The sequence below is a fragment of the Crocodylus porosus genome, unplaced genomic scaffold, assembly GCF_001723895.1.
Source record: "Crocodylus porosus isolate Cpor-Errol unplaced genomic scaffold, CroPor_comp1, whole genome shotgun sequence".
In the NCBI taxonomy this organism is placed as follows: Eukaryota; Metazoa; Chordata; order Crocodylia; family Crocodylidae; genus Crocodylus; species Crocodylus porosus.
Window position 1 is genome coordinate 19,408,655 of NW_017728949.1, and position 14,980 is coordinate 19,423,634.

Sequence of the window (14,980 nt, forward strand, 5' to 3'; positions counted from 1 at the left end):
TGACCCCAGCTGACTTCCTGCCCTTTGGGCAGGGGGCTGGACTCGATCTCCCGAGGTCCCTTCCAGCCCTAATGTCTATGAAATCTATGAAATCACTGAGTGCTAAGTGAAATCAGGCATCAATTTAAAATGAGCATTATAGTGAAATAGCACTAAGTGAAACAGCGTTAAGCAGGGGTTGCCTGTAAGCTGAATGTACTGCTGCTAACTGGCATCACAGGAGCCAGCACTGCCCCATGTGTTGCAGCTGCCCCAGGTGCAGACCTGCATTGTGAACAAGAATTTACCCCCACTCCTCACAAATGCAATTACTTGAAACATCAAGGCATGAGAAATGGAGCAAGTGCACACTGTAGAGAAGATCCATATGTGAAAAAATATACTAGGCTGGAAGGCTTAAGATCAGACTTCTGCTTCCTGCTCTTTCACTGACCTACTGCATGTTGAACATGTCAATTTGTCAGCCCCCTCTCCCCCTCTTCCTACCTTGCTCATTTCCCCTTCTACCATATCTGTCTCTCCCCTGTGGAGATTGTAAGCTCTTTGGGAAAAGGGTGGCCTCCTTACTTAATCTCTGACCTAATGGGGTCCTCTTCTTAATTATGAAAATTAGACATTACTGTAACTCTACTATTAATAATAAACTGCACAGTTAAGAGCTAGACAGAGTGCCAAATTTAGGTTTCAGCTGGCTGTCAGAGGCCACTGGGTAATTGCTGAAATCGAGTGCCTTATAAAATAAAGACCTCTCAAGCACTTTATATTACCATGGCTAATATTTTATCTTCTGGAAAAACAGAAGAAAAATGTGATCATAATAGTCTTCCTAAGAAAGATCCAATTCTGTTGGCTTGTCTCTGGATGAAATATGGACTAAGCAATATTGACAGAGGAAGAACTCAAGTTATGACTAATTACTTGCTTCTCCCATTCAGGACAAAATACTATCAACAAACATGGAAAAGACGTGGGAGAGTAAAAGCTCTACCCCCTCATCCAAAGAAATATCCAACCAATGATGGATATTGGCAATTCAATGAGGTTCTGGAAACTACTGAATTGCACGAGTTTTTGGCCAACCGAAGACAACATTTTCTCTAATGCTGTTTAAATTGCTCTGTAGCGTTATAATGCAGGGGTATCATTCAATATAACATTCTCTTTTTTTTTTTTCTGTTGCTTACCTGAGAAGAAAAAGGCATAAGACCTTTTAACAGGAGCTAGACTTAAACAAAGCCGGGCTTGTACAGGAAAGGGTGGACAAAACTGAAAATATTAAACTAATCTGACAACTTAATTCTGGCTTGAAACAAAACAGGTTCTTGGTATTCAAATTTTATTTTCTTGTGGTTCCACTAGGAGATTTATTTACCACAGTAACAAGAGAGAGCGGAAGTAAATCCTTCCCTGGGAACTCTAACATATATTCCCCATATTCAGCATTGTAAGGTAGCATTTGTAGTGACTGAAGAAGTTCCTATCAACATCTTGGTCTCTAGAATGAAGACCAGGCATTCAAGAACACACACTTCCCAGATGGAGACACTTCTGCTTCTAGAACCGCAAGTACGACAGTCCAGCACATGCCCACCACATATGCAGACCCCAAATCAAAATCTTAATCCAGCGATTGTCAACCAGGGTGCCGCAAAAGCCTCTCTAGGGTGCCACTGAGTACCACACAGGGGTAGCACTGTTAGGTATACAAACATGATGAACCCAAAGATTTCAAATAGGAATCCAGTTTCAAAAACACTGACCTGTTGTGGGCTTTGAGTTCTTTGCAACAGAAAAACTGCCCTCTTGGTTTTCACTTTTTTGACTACAGACAAAAATAAGAGCTGTCATTTCTTAAGGGGTGCCTTGAGTACAAGTGAAAGGTACCTTTAGTTTAATAAGGTTGAGAACCACTACCTTAAACTTCAAGACAGTGCTTTTTCCCCCCAAATTCCTGTGATTTCAGCACCAGGGAAGCAAGAGTGAATCACCAGAAGCAGATGGAATGCAAATCATAAAACAGACCCTAAGGATCTGAACAACTGCCCAGACTTGACGACACTCACTCAATTTCTGGCTAACACTGAGTGAGTGTTTCTAATTTCTCTATGTTTTTTATTCCCTGCCCCTCTACCCTCAACCTTCCCCCACTGAAAACATGTTCATTACTTCACTGGGAAAACAGTGCCTGGAATGATCTGTTAATGAAAAAACATGTTAACCAGTTGGCCACTTCTAGCAATAACAATTCAGTTATTTATGTCCCCCCTCTTCCCAAAAACAGCAACAGAATATTTAAGGAAACACAAAAGCTGCCTTTTTGGCAATGGTACAGCCTTCAGTCAGGCAAGCAAGACAGAAATCCCTACAGCTAGTCCCAAAAAGGAATTACTTTGAGGATTATTTTCTCTCAAATGATCCTATGGGCAAAGATCAAAGTCTTTAAAGTATTCAAGGATCCTGAAAATTTAAAATGTCTGATTTAGATAGAACAACCCCTGCTTCCCACCCCTCCAATGCTAATACAACAGGTCAGGTCACAGCAGCAGAGTCTGTTCCATCACATTATACACACTGCACTTTCTTATGATTAGTGGGAATTTATACTCTAAGGACACAGCCAGCAGGTGTGGAATCAAGGCAGGTGGCCCATGGAGTCCACATGGACCCAGTGATGTTACTGGAATACTGTACAGGTAAAACCATTTAGTTTTTGGCTGAGCCATCTGCAGGCTCGGCCCTAACAGCATCCTGCTAGTCATACACGTGCCGATTGCCAGATTTGTGCTGTTTCTGTTTAGACTGTGCTTCTCCGAGCAGAGAACATGTCTGTCTCATACAATGCTGAGCCATTTACAAACACATCCCATCTATAAGGCTATGTTAAAGGAATGCCAAAGCTCTGCAACAGAGTACTTAAATCCAGAATTGCCAATGTTAAGGCTTCATGAGCAGGTTTCACTTTGCTCCTCTGCGTAAACCCTGAAAATCAGGGTCTAGGCAAAATCTTTCCCCATAATATTTAACATGTAAATACCAAGCAATATTTTCATGAACAAACAGTTGTCATTCACATCCTCTCCAACCTTTTGATCTTGGGGGGCGGGGGGCGGAAGGGATTAAAAAAAGAGTTTTAAAAGCAAACATTTTGGGGATTCTCCCAATTATGGTAGAGTCCTGAACTGAATGCTACCCATAATTACATCATGAAATAACATATTATTTCTGTAACCGTCAATTAACCACAGCATCTTCGATTACTATATGCTAATTGTGCATGCTGGAGCCCAGGAGAATCATTTATGTATACAAACAGGGAAGAAGGCTGGCTATTATACATCAGGGTTTTCTTGTTCCAAATGTTACAGCAGTTTTTTGGGGTGAAAGAACATTTCTCTGCACATTTCTTCACTCAAGCAACTCCTTTGCCTTAGTTCCAGCCCCACCCAATTGCTGTAAAGGAAGATGAAAAGGAAGAGGAAGATGTCCCCATCCTGTTTCTGCAAGCACTAACGCACTCCCACCACTCCAAAGCTTACCTCCTTCATAGAAAGTGGGTATTGCAACCTCCTGGGTAAAAGCAGAACAGATGGGGAGTAGCACAAAGTCCATACATCTTCATCACATTTGCCAAAATCTTGGCAGATAAGCCATCTCAGAAGCAAATTCAAGCACTTAGCAAAGATTTCATGCCACTCTCTCCTCTCCCCCAGTAAGCCAGTTGGGCTCCAGAAGTAAACCAGGGCTCTATTCACCTCTATCCCCACCAGGCTCACCACCAAGGTCTGCAACCAGCCAAGGGCATGGCAAGTGACAGAAGTATTCAGGACAGTTCTTCACCTCAGCCACACAACCCTCTAGAGCTGCAAGTACATGCCTACGTATCACTAAAATCCAGGTTGGGTTTGGATGACATCTAGGGGTTCAGAAAGTATGCAAAGACATAGTGGCTCTGATAAGGCCCTATGAACTTCCTTCCTACTCATTCCCACCTATGAAGCACATCTCATCAGCAATGGTCTTGTACAGAAAGGTCAGTAAGGAAGAAAGCCATACTCTGGCTGTTCTCTTTTTCAGTAATAGAAAGTGGGGAAGAGATTTCCCTCACCAACATAACAATCATCCTAGTCTCCCCAGCGTCCAAACTGCTCTGGAGCTCTTCCTCTTCTTTTTCCCGCACCCCCATGGAAGGTCCCATCTCTCCTCAATCTCTTGCTTTACTCTTCTCCCCTCCCTGCCTCCAACGCACACCAGATTAATTATTCCTGTGTCTTCTTCCATCCTAATTTCTGAGGAATCTTCCACTTCTGTTCCCAATTCTTCCCTTGGAAACAAAAAGGTCAGCCTCCACCTTCACCTAAATCAGGAAGATTGCCAGAAAAAACCCACCAGTTTCCAGCCAAGCCTAGAAACTTCAGCCCAAGACAGCACCATGGAGAGTTAGAGAGATGAAAACTGGGACCAAAGGAAAAGTACGTTCATACCTCAAAGGTAGTGGAAGCTATCAGGCATCTTTCCTCCCTAAAGGTATGCACACAAGCAGATTTAGCAACTCAGCCCAGCCTCAGCAGATGTTAGGAGCAGCCCTAGCACTGCATGCAGTCTATGGAGTGAGCAACACTGCCCTACTCTGCAGCATGGGAACAAAGACCCACATGAATTACTGTTACCAGAGCCCCAAAGGCCCAGCATGGTCCCCATGGTCATGGGATCTGTCTTCATATTAAAAACAAACTGCTCCCACATGTTCTCCAGTACCCAGGTTACACCTCAGGTTTCTGGGTAGCTGCCAACATTCCCCCTCCCCACAAAATGCTGTGCTATGTTCCAAGTACACGGCATATTGAACTCCTGAACTGGTACACAGCACAACAGGTCTCACTTCTCTTTATCTGAAAGACAAGCCTCCAAATGGGTTGAAGCTTTTCAAACATACAAAAAGCAACTGGAAAAAATAAAGAAGTCACTGGAGAACATTTTAAATCCCGCCTCCTGATTAATCACTGCCTGTGCTGTTCCAATAGCTTCTATTTATTTGGGTTGCACGTACCTCAGAGATCATGAGATTAGCTCCACTGCATATATATATTTTATTTGGATTAAAATCCAGAGGGTTTTAAATTTTTTTCCCCCATTCTAGATGCAATTTAGTGAAATTAGCTTTAGAAAACTTGGTTTGGAGCAAAAAGGTTGGTGGACACCCACTTATTAGTTATGTGTAGTTTACTTTGTGTAAACTTGACAATTACTCTTCTAGTGAGTGAGAGTTGTGATCTTTTGATCTATACAGTACAAACCCCTAACTACAAACACACAAAAGGCTTCTCCCTCCTGCAAACTACTTGCCTATGACTCTTAGCAATTCTCAGGACCCTGTTTTCATGACAAATAGAGAGAGCTTTTCCTTCCTTCCCCACTCCTAAGTAAATGCATTTGTTTTGTAAAAAATATTACCGTCACAAGAACCTGGTTTTACTATTATTTTTAAAAATAGGGTTAATGTAGTGGTATTACTTCAGATACTGACACTTGAAGAAACAGCCCAAGAGTATAACACTCACAATAAAACAATGAAGTTCACAACACCACAGTCTGATGGGGCAGGGTCTTCCAAAGTATAAAAGCAGCTCAGTGCCCCTTTTTGAGAAATTAATAAAATCATTTTGTGCAGAAGCATCATCCTAAAATGTTATTCCCAGGACCTAGATGCTGTAACATCAGTGGGGCTCCTGCTAAACAAACACAGGATCTTGGCACACCAGGGTACCATATAAAATGAAGTTAAATAATAACAGATTTGTATGACAGGTTGAACACAAGAAAAGAAAACCCAATATATTTCCCCTATAAATTTTGTAGACAAGCATGTTCACTTCTAAAGTGTTGAAAAGGGGCTGAACAAAGGATTTTTATTACTAAAAAACCCAACAACAACAACAACAACAAAAACTTTAAAAATTGTTTAGTATTTCTGTAACTGAAAGCATGCTGAATTGTTAGGCAGAGGGGCCTGGCAGTGACTGCTATGCTGCCTCCTACCTCCATGTCCCAATGAGAGCTGCACCACAGACATGCTAATAAATGGTGATCTTCTCTTTACCACTAACAATCTCTCTTCTATCAAATTATTTAAAATATTGCCACTCTGAGGAGATAGCTAAGAACTGCAGCCACCCATTTTCTAGGGCAAAGCATTTTACAGTAATCTGCTTGGCCATTTTTAAACAGCTACATCTGGAACAGGAAGTCTGCTCCACCCCTACATCCTCAAAATAAGCCACCACAGCAGTGACAGCAAGAATGGTATGCCACCTACACAGAACCAGGGAGCCCTTGAGTCCCTAGGATGGGTGGCACTAACCACTAGTGACTGAGTGACTAACTAGAATCTCACATCTGGCATCTCTAATCTATACCATGCGGACCATGCTGCTCTCAGGAGACAAGTATGATCATTTGACCTATTCATACTTGGATACAGAAGCAGACCAAGGGAGATGAGGTTGATGTCATTTATCCAGACTTCAGGAAGGCCTTTGACTCGGTCTCCCACGATGTCCTCATGACCAAGTTGGGGAACTGTGGCCTCAACCATCTCTCAGTCCAATGGCTGGGAAACTGGCTCTGGGGTGGGACCCAAAGAGTACTAGTTGATGGGAACAAATCAAAGTGGTGCAATGTGACCAGTGGAGTCCCCCAGGGCTCAGTGCTTGGGCCAGTACTCTTCAATATCTTCATTAAACACATCTGGATTTGGGCATCAGATGCAGCAGACTGGCAAATTTTGCAAATGACACTAAACTATGTGGGAAGGTGGTCACGCTGGAGGACAGACTGGGGATACAGACTGACCTGGACATGCTTGCAAAGTGGGTAGGCATAGACCTGATGGCATTCAATGTACAGAAATGCATGGTACTCCACCTTGGGAGAAAAAAACCCCCAGCATCATACTTACAGGCTTGGCGATGCTACACTTGCTAGCACCGCAGCTGAAAGAGACTTGGGGGTCTTAGTTGATCACAAAACGAACATGAGCTCCCAGTGCAATGCCATGGCTGGCAGAGCAAACCAAACTCTGGCATGCATCCACCGATGCATCTCGAGCAAAACCAGGGACATCATCCTCCAATTTGACTTGGCCTTAGTGAGGCCTCAGCCGGAGTACTGCATCCAGTTTTGGGCCCCCCACTTCAGGAGGGATGTGGATAAGCTTGAGAAAGTCCAGAGGGGAGCCACCCATATGATCAAAGGCCAAGAAAGCAAGCCTTAGAAGGAGAGGCTGAGGGACATGGGACTCTTCAGCTTGAAGAAGAGAAGGCTCAGGGGGACTTAGTGGCTCCCTGTAAGTATATAAGGGGGGTGCATCAGGATCTTGGAGAACTGTTGTTCACCAGGGCTTCCCAAGAGATAGGTAGGTCTAACGGCCACAAACTTCTAGAAGGCCGATTCAGACTTGATATAAGCAGGAACTGGGACTTCTCCCCCACTGGGATTCAGGACAGACTCAGAAGAGGCATCGTCAGGCCTAGGGCCAGGGAGGACCTAGTTAGGGAACTTCTGGTAGGTCTGGACATGCTCAAATCAGCAGGTCCGAATGCTCTCCACCCCAGAGTGTGGTGGGAATTGGCAGGGGTCATTGTGGGGCCCCTCGCACGGTTTTACGAGCACTCGTGGTGCTCTGGCAAGGTGCCAGAGGACTGGAAAAGGGCCAATGTGGTCCCCATTTTCAAACGAGGGAGGAAAGAGGACCCAAATAACTATAGGCCCATTACTCTTACCTTGGTCCTGGGGAAGCTCTTTGAGAAAATTATCCAGGAGCACATCTGCAAGGGACTAGCAGAAGAGATTATGCTCAGGGACAATCAACATGGATTCATTAGAGGCAGGTCCTGTCAGACCAACCTGGTTGCCTTCTATGACCAGGTCACAAAATCCTTGGATGCAGGTGTCACAGTGGACATAGTCTTTCTGGACTTTAGGAAGGTCTTTGACACTGTTTCTCACCCTGATCTCATTAAAAAACTAGGCGACAGTGCCATTGAAGCCTACAGTCAGATGGGTCACAAATTGGCTGGAGGGCTGCACCCAGAGAGTGGTAGTGGATGGGTCATTTTTGGCATGGAGGGATGTGGGCAGTGGGGTCTCCCAGGGCTCGGAGAACATCTTGATCAGTGACTTGGACAAGGGGGTGAAATGCACCTTGTTCAAATTTGTAACACCAAGATCTGGGGTGAGGTGGGCATGCTAGAAGGGAGGGACAGGCTACAGGGGTGGGCAGATGAGAACAGGATGGGCTTCAACACTGACAAGTGCAGGGTACTGCACCTGGGGAGGAAGAACCAGCACCATACCTACAGGCTGGGGAACTCCTTTCTTGTCAGCGCAGAGGCAGAAAAGGATCTTGGAGTCCTTATTGATTCCAAAATGAACATGGGCCGCCAATGTGAGGACACAGTCAGTAAGGCTAACCACATCTTGTCATGCATCCACAGATGCATGACAAGCAGGTCCAAGGAGGTGATCCTCCTCCTCTGTGCGGCACTGGTCAGGCTGCAGTTGGAGTACTATGTCCAGTTCTGGATGCCGCGCTTCAGGAGAGATGTGGACAACATCGAGAGGGTCCAGAGGAGGGCCAATCCCATAGTCAGGGGGCAGCAGGGCAGGCCCTACAAGGAGAGGTTATGGGACCTGAACCTGTTCAGCCCCCACAAGAGAAGGCTGAGAGGGGATCTGGTGGCCATCTATAAAACTTACCAGGGGGGACCAGAGGGGATTGGGAGAGGCCCTGTTTCCCCAAGCACTACCAGAAGTAACTAGGAATAATGGCCACAAGTTAACTGAGAGTAGGTTCAGGCTAGACATCAGGAGGCACTACTTCACAGTCAGGGTGGCTAGGATCTGGAACCAACTTCCAGGGGAAGTGGTGCTCACTTCTACCTTGGGGGTCTTCAAAAGGAGGCTAGATAATCACCTAGCTGGGGTCATATGATCCCAGCATTCATTCCTGCCCATGGCAGGGGGTCAGACTTGATGATCTGCTCAGGCCCCTTCTGACCCTAAACAACTATGAAACTATAAGGAAAAACTTCTTTACAGTCCAAGTGTCCAAGGTTTGAAAAGACTCTCCCCAAAAGGTGGTGCAAGCACCTACTCTGGACTCATTCCAAGGCATTTGTATGTTTATCTTGCTGGGATCATCTGATCCCCGCAGACTTCCTTCCTCTATCAGGACTCAATCTCACAAGGTGCCTTCCAGCTCCTGAAACAGCCTTGGGGTGGGACTGGAGGAGAAGCTGGTAGCCACTGCCTGCTGGTTAGGCCAAGAGCTCTACGTTAAGAAAGCTATCAGAGTTGTGTGTCACGCTGACTATTATTACTACTAATACTTTATACTACAGCAGCACTCAAAGTCCCAAGCAGGACAAGTTCCTATTTTAAAAATGAAATCTGTAAGCTGATCTCCTTCTTGAAAACCCCCATGCCTCTTAAAAATAAAGCCTCCTTTTCAAAGTCCTTCTAGGCACAGGAGGGGCATGCATGACCCTGTGTCCCTTTCCACTAAAGTCATCTCTCAGATCACAGACAAATGCTCTGTTAAAGAGTCCCATGTTGGGCTCTAGCCAGTTACAGCATGGACAAACTTTCTGTGAGCAGATCTGATAGCCCAGCTTTAGTTAGCGCCCGGGGTACAAAAGGAAGGAAACATACTATTTTGAATCTGCAGATGTCCCAAGGACATCAGCCACTGGAATCCATAAGGCATGACTAAACATGACAAACAATACTCCCCACTTCAAATAAGCATTAGTTTATTCTGGGCCTCACTGCAACACACAGCTTCACTTAGGAAAACCTCCTCCCACTCCTTTGAGGGTAATGCTATTTCTGACCCTTTACTGATCTCTGGCTCTTCTCCTTCCTTTACCTTTCCCTACTTGCAGCAACTCTTAATCCTAGTTTCTCTCTCTCATATGCAGGCAGGTCATGCTGTCCTGAACCCATCCTGTGCTGTAAGGATCAACATTTAAATAGCTAATGCTAATATTTAAAGAGTTAAATATTAAACTCTTGCTCTTAGTCCCTCACTAGTCTAAATATTAACTCTTGCTCTTAGTCCCTCACTAGTCTAATGGGGATTTCTTGCTTGCAAGAAATCCCCATTAGACTAGTGAGGGACTAAGTCCCAATTCTCAGATTTGTCTCCAGAGGTTTGCTGACTCAAAAGATAGCATAACAACTGGTTCACATTTGCAGCACAGTCCAAGGTTATCTTTCCAGAATGGTCAGAGAGATGCTATTTTTCAAATGGAAGCTTACATCCTGCAGAGTAAAAATATGTCCAAAAGAATCACAAAAATGGGCATGTGGGCAACATGTTTCATTCACATCACTGTTTTGCAGCATAGACAAGAATAGCACAAGAGCCACAGACAATTTTGGCAAAGGCAGACCCCAAGAAGCCAGGGTTGCTGTAGTCACAGGGCAGATCTTACAGTCTGCTGGCAAGAGACCCAGACCTGGAAAATTCAGCATTTGAATTCTTGGCAATTTATAGACCAATTTCTACAAGACACATCTGAGAGCCTGCAGCATTCAGCCTAAATGTATAGGAGAGAGAAGGAAGAAAGAGAACCTCTTTGCTTTCAGTTACTCTTCTTTGTCGATTTTTATCATCCTTAATCTTATTTACACGAGGATTTGTATATGATCTGTTCTGTTACTAACACCTGGAGAGGGCTACAAGTTATGCAAGATCCCGCCTGAGAGAGTGAAAAAAAAATCTTATATTTCCCCAGTCTTGGAACAATTCCTGAAGAAGATGGAGATTAAAAAACTGTAGGGTTGAATCACAGTTTAGTATCAGCACATTCTGCTGAAAGAAAAGAGAGAGGGATTTTGAGTCACCGGGTAGGCGGCAAGACTCCAGGAAGGGAGCTGGAAGTGCACGATGTCACCAGTGGACTTAGACACGAGGTTCCAGATGTCTCCACTCTCCCCCAAAGTGTGATGTGAAACAAAATGGGGTCACCAGGACAAGAGGGCCGCGGGGCATCCTCCACACATATGTAGAGTGATACAAGCACTGTAAAAGTTTATGGTAGACAGAACTGGCCAAATGTTGAATTAGTTTGGCTGAGAGCCTTGCAGCAATTCCTGAAGGGGTGAGCAGCAGCTATTTATTACTTGCTACCTCTTGGGGGCTTGCCATGAGTTTATTTTCTTTAAACAGCTTCAGCTTGGCCCCATTAGACTACAGACATGAACACGCATGCGTGCAGCCTACAAGCACTGCTACTCACTATCAGTCTCTTACTTCAGTGCCATGTAGAAAGCAGAACGCTGTCACTAGCAATGCAATTCTACCACGTGCTGCTATGATTTGCCTGACTGACTACCTCCACACACACCACAGCCTGCTCCAGCCAACTTTGTGTAAAGATAGGCACAACCAAACTCACTCAGGCCCAAGGAGATGAAAGGCTGAAGAGGGGAACATATTCTGCAAGTATCAGCACTTCTTAAGGACCAAGTTGAAGGACACACACTACAGACCCAAGGGGTCACATACACAGATATAAACAGGTCCTCCTTTTCATAATGGGCTCACTCAGGCCACATTAGGCCTGGGGTTACTGCAATTCCCCTTTACCTGCTACCATGTGGAATAGCAGCTGTCTCTTCAAGCCATCTAGGAGACAGGAAAGAACTGCCCCCAACTCAGAGCACAGATCTGAGCATGCCAACAGCAGAAAACAGGGACAGCAAGAACAAAACTGACCTGGGGCTCCACCACAACCCCCAAATCAAGCAAGACTTCTCCTACCCTAATCAAGCTTCTCCTTTGCCTGCTAAATGGGTGGCAGCCATTGTCCCTACCCAGTCCAACCCTGGAAATCTCACGTACTGCATCAAGCAACATCCTGCATACTCTGACACTTTCACAGAGAAAAGAAGAGTACTCAGCTGTTGGCCTTACTCTGCCCCAAATGTAAGCAGGGAAGAATGACCAGGGCATGAGGATACCTTTTACAGTGAGCTACAGAGCATTCAAGGATATCTTCATCTCTTGCCACATGCCTCAAATGTTGGGATCTCCCAAGGCAGGGGCCCCTCCTCGGAACAGGATTCTGCTGCTCTTTTGATCTCCAAAGAAAACCAGGTCTCTAGTCTTCCTCCTCTTTGCTGCTAGTGGGGACCAAGGAGTTTTTCCAGTTATTTTGGGAAAGAAAGGCCTGTGATCGCCTCATGCTGCTTCTCCTCCAAGGCTGCAAAGGGGAGTGAGGAGAGAAGCGGGGAGCTCCCTTCCTTCCATACCCATTCTGTTACTCCAGGTCTATGAGGACTGCCACATCAAAGAGCTGGGTACTCTCTTTGTATGAGGCGCAACGCATCATCTCTCATGGCTGCTTCTCACCAAGGGCTAAAAGAGCAGCTCTGATAGTATGGAAGAGGCAGGCAGAAAGTCTGCAACCTGCTAGGCCTTGCCAGAGCGACTGAGTGTGGGGACATCTATACCTTAGGGTACGTTCTTCAAGAACCGAGAATGCTGTAGGTTGGCAGTCAACTCTAAACAAAAAAACTGCTCCACTGAACACGAGATAAAACAGTACCATCCTGCTGTTACCTGGGAACATTTGCCTGGTAAGTGCTGACCCTGCTAGGAAAATCAAGTTCAGTCGCTGAAATGTGCATTTTGCTATCCCAGCTGTATATGAGATATGGGGCTGAGCAATTTTAAGAGGCGGACCACGGAAGTTGATATACATGGCAGAGGTTAGCAGGAGCTGAACATTTAATTTTTTGTCAATCACTTTTTAAACAAAAGTTGCATGCTGAGACAGGCCGACTTGGGGCTTTACCCATCTGTGGAACAACTGTGGAACATGCTGGGAAAGGCACCTGCTCATGCACAGCTTCGAAAGCTCACAGGAAACCAACACAGTAGAGCTTTGTGTAAAACTACAGCACCTGGAGTATTACATGAACTCACAGCACCAAAGCAACAACAGTTATACAGAGATCTGTAGCATTTGTTTCCAAAAATGTCTTAAAAGAGGAACACTTTCAGCAGTTTGCAAAGGCCCAAACTGCTGATGTGGCAAAGCTGAAGGAGGTCCGCATGCAGCATGAAGTTGGAATACAGCTATCTGATGCTCTGAGGATCCATTTGGTGCATAGGCTAAGAAAACATTTCTGTAAGGCTTCACATCTAGCAGTTTGATCTCTCATAAGCCCATGTGCAAGATGCTGCTGTGTCGATGGAGGCAGTAACAGACTATGAGGAGACCAAACACCTTACCAACCAGTAGGATGAACCACCAAACCTGAAGTGTTTTGCTGTGTCCAAGCACATCAGAACCCAGATGGCTGCTGTTTCAAAAGACAGCAAGGTGTCAGGAGTGACAAACCACAAATCCCTGTATTTGTAGAGAGGTAAATGCAGTTGTGAAAAACTTGGCATAGAGCGTAATGCATTTTGAGCTGTGGCTGAGAGCTCATCTCTGATTACAGCCACCATGTAAATACAGCCAGTAAGCAAACCCCAGGACAGCTCAGATACCACTCAGAGAGCACCGCAATGGCTAGGAGGTCCTGAACCTGAGATCAGGGCATAGAGACTAGGAAGGTGATCTAATTTTTTCAGAACTTGATATACCTAGCTGGCCACAGCTGAGACTCTAGCCCAGACCCCAGCCATTTCACATGTCTCACAGAAATGTGTGAAACATTTTTACAAACAATTTCTATACATGTTCTGACAGCCTCTCTTTGGCCAAAGACAAAAGAAGAAACAGCCAGCGGGGTCCTGCTTTGTATGGGGACTTACTGCATCGCCCTGAGTCACGCCACCTCCCGGCTGGAACAGCAGTGTCTCGATGTAATAGATCGCCTGCCATGCTTTCGATGTTAGGGGAGATGTGCCTAGACACTACTGGGAGGCAACTGAGATTGGTTATGGACTTGGAACATCTGCGGTTCTTCGCAGGGCGCTATTGATTGCCTCTAAGATTTGTTACCATCTTTACTTGAAGGATCTCGACTAAGGTCCTTGGCTAATTGGCTGCTTGCCCCATTCTTCCCTGCACGGGTCCCAAGACAGCTACCTTTCTCTGGTGCTCCCCTCATCACTCTCTTGTGACTGGGGTCCTCCCTTCGTCTTCCCCTCTTGGGAAAGTAAGGTCACCTTTGCCTTCCTCTTATTTTAGGTCCCCAGAGCGGTTCCCTTCACCCCCTGGGATCAGACTCACTGGTTGCTCAAGCTTCTTCACCAGCTCCCATTCTCGTCTGGATCTTGTCTGGGACGTAGCAGGGTCGGGGCTCATCCTTTGGCCCTCTACTCATTCACCTTCACTTGCTGGATCACTCTCCTTCTCTCCTCTGTTTTCTTTCTTCTTCCTCTTCCCTTGGGATGCTCCCTCCACATCCTTTAAATCTCCCTCTTTTCAGCTGGGTTCCCTGGAGCAGTTCCCCATTGGCTGCCTGCCTGACCCAGCTGTTCCCTTTTTTTGGCTCACCGGCTGGTTCTTCTTTCTTTCGCTTTGTTCCTTTCCCGCACCATTTTTTTTTCTTCGTGTTTGGATTTTAGTGGCTGGGTCTGCCATGGCAGCCTTTGATCTGCCGCGGGCCCAGCCGGCTACTCCGTTCATCCGGATTGCAACGGGGTTTGCCGTGGCTCTTCCGCCTCTGTGAGTTAAGTTTCCCTCCTTTAGCCCTTCCTGACGGCTCATGGTAGGGTGTTTCAGGCACCCTGTCACATGCTTGTTTAAAGGTGACTACAGAAGTGAAACAAGGTGGTTGTGATTGCATGCTGTTACCTACTGTGGGAAGGGACAGACCACACCGAGTTCTGTTTAAGGAGCAGACCGGGAGGATGCAATGCTGTATGAACACACGCGGCTAATGACTAATAAGCCTTCAAAAAAGCACACTGCACTTTCCAGTGGTGACACCAAAAGATATTTAAGCCACCCTGACATGG

At 45.7% G+C, this 14,980-nt stretch overlaps 1 protein-coding gene across 1 annotated transcript in view; it reads right to left on the reverse strand.

The window, feature by feature from the left end:
• FAM207A (family with sequence similarity 207 member A) overlaps positions 1–14,980 on the reverse strand; it is a 111,987-nt gene that overhangs the window by 19,534 nt on the left and 77,473 nt on the right. The window lies entirely within an intron of this gene.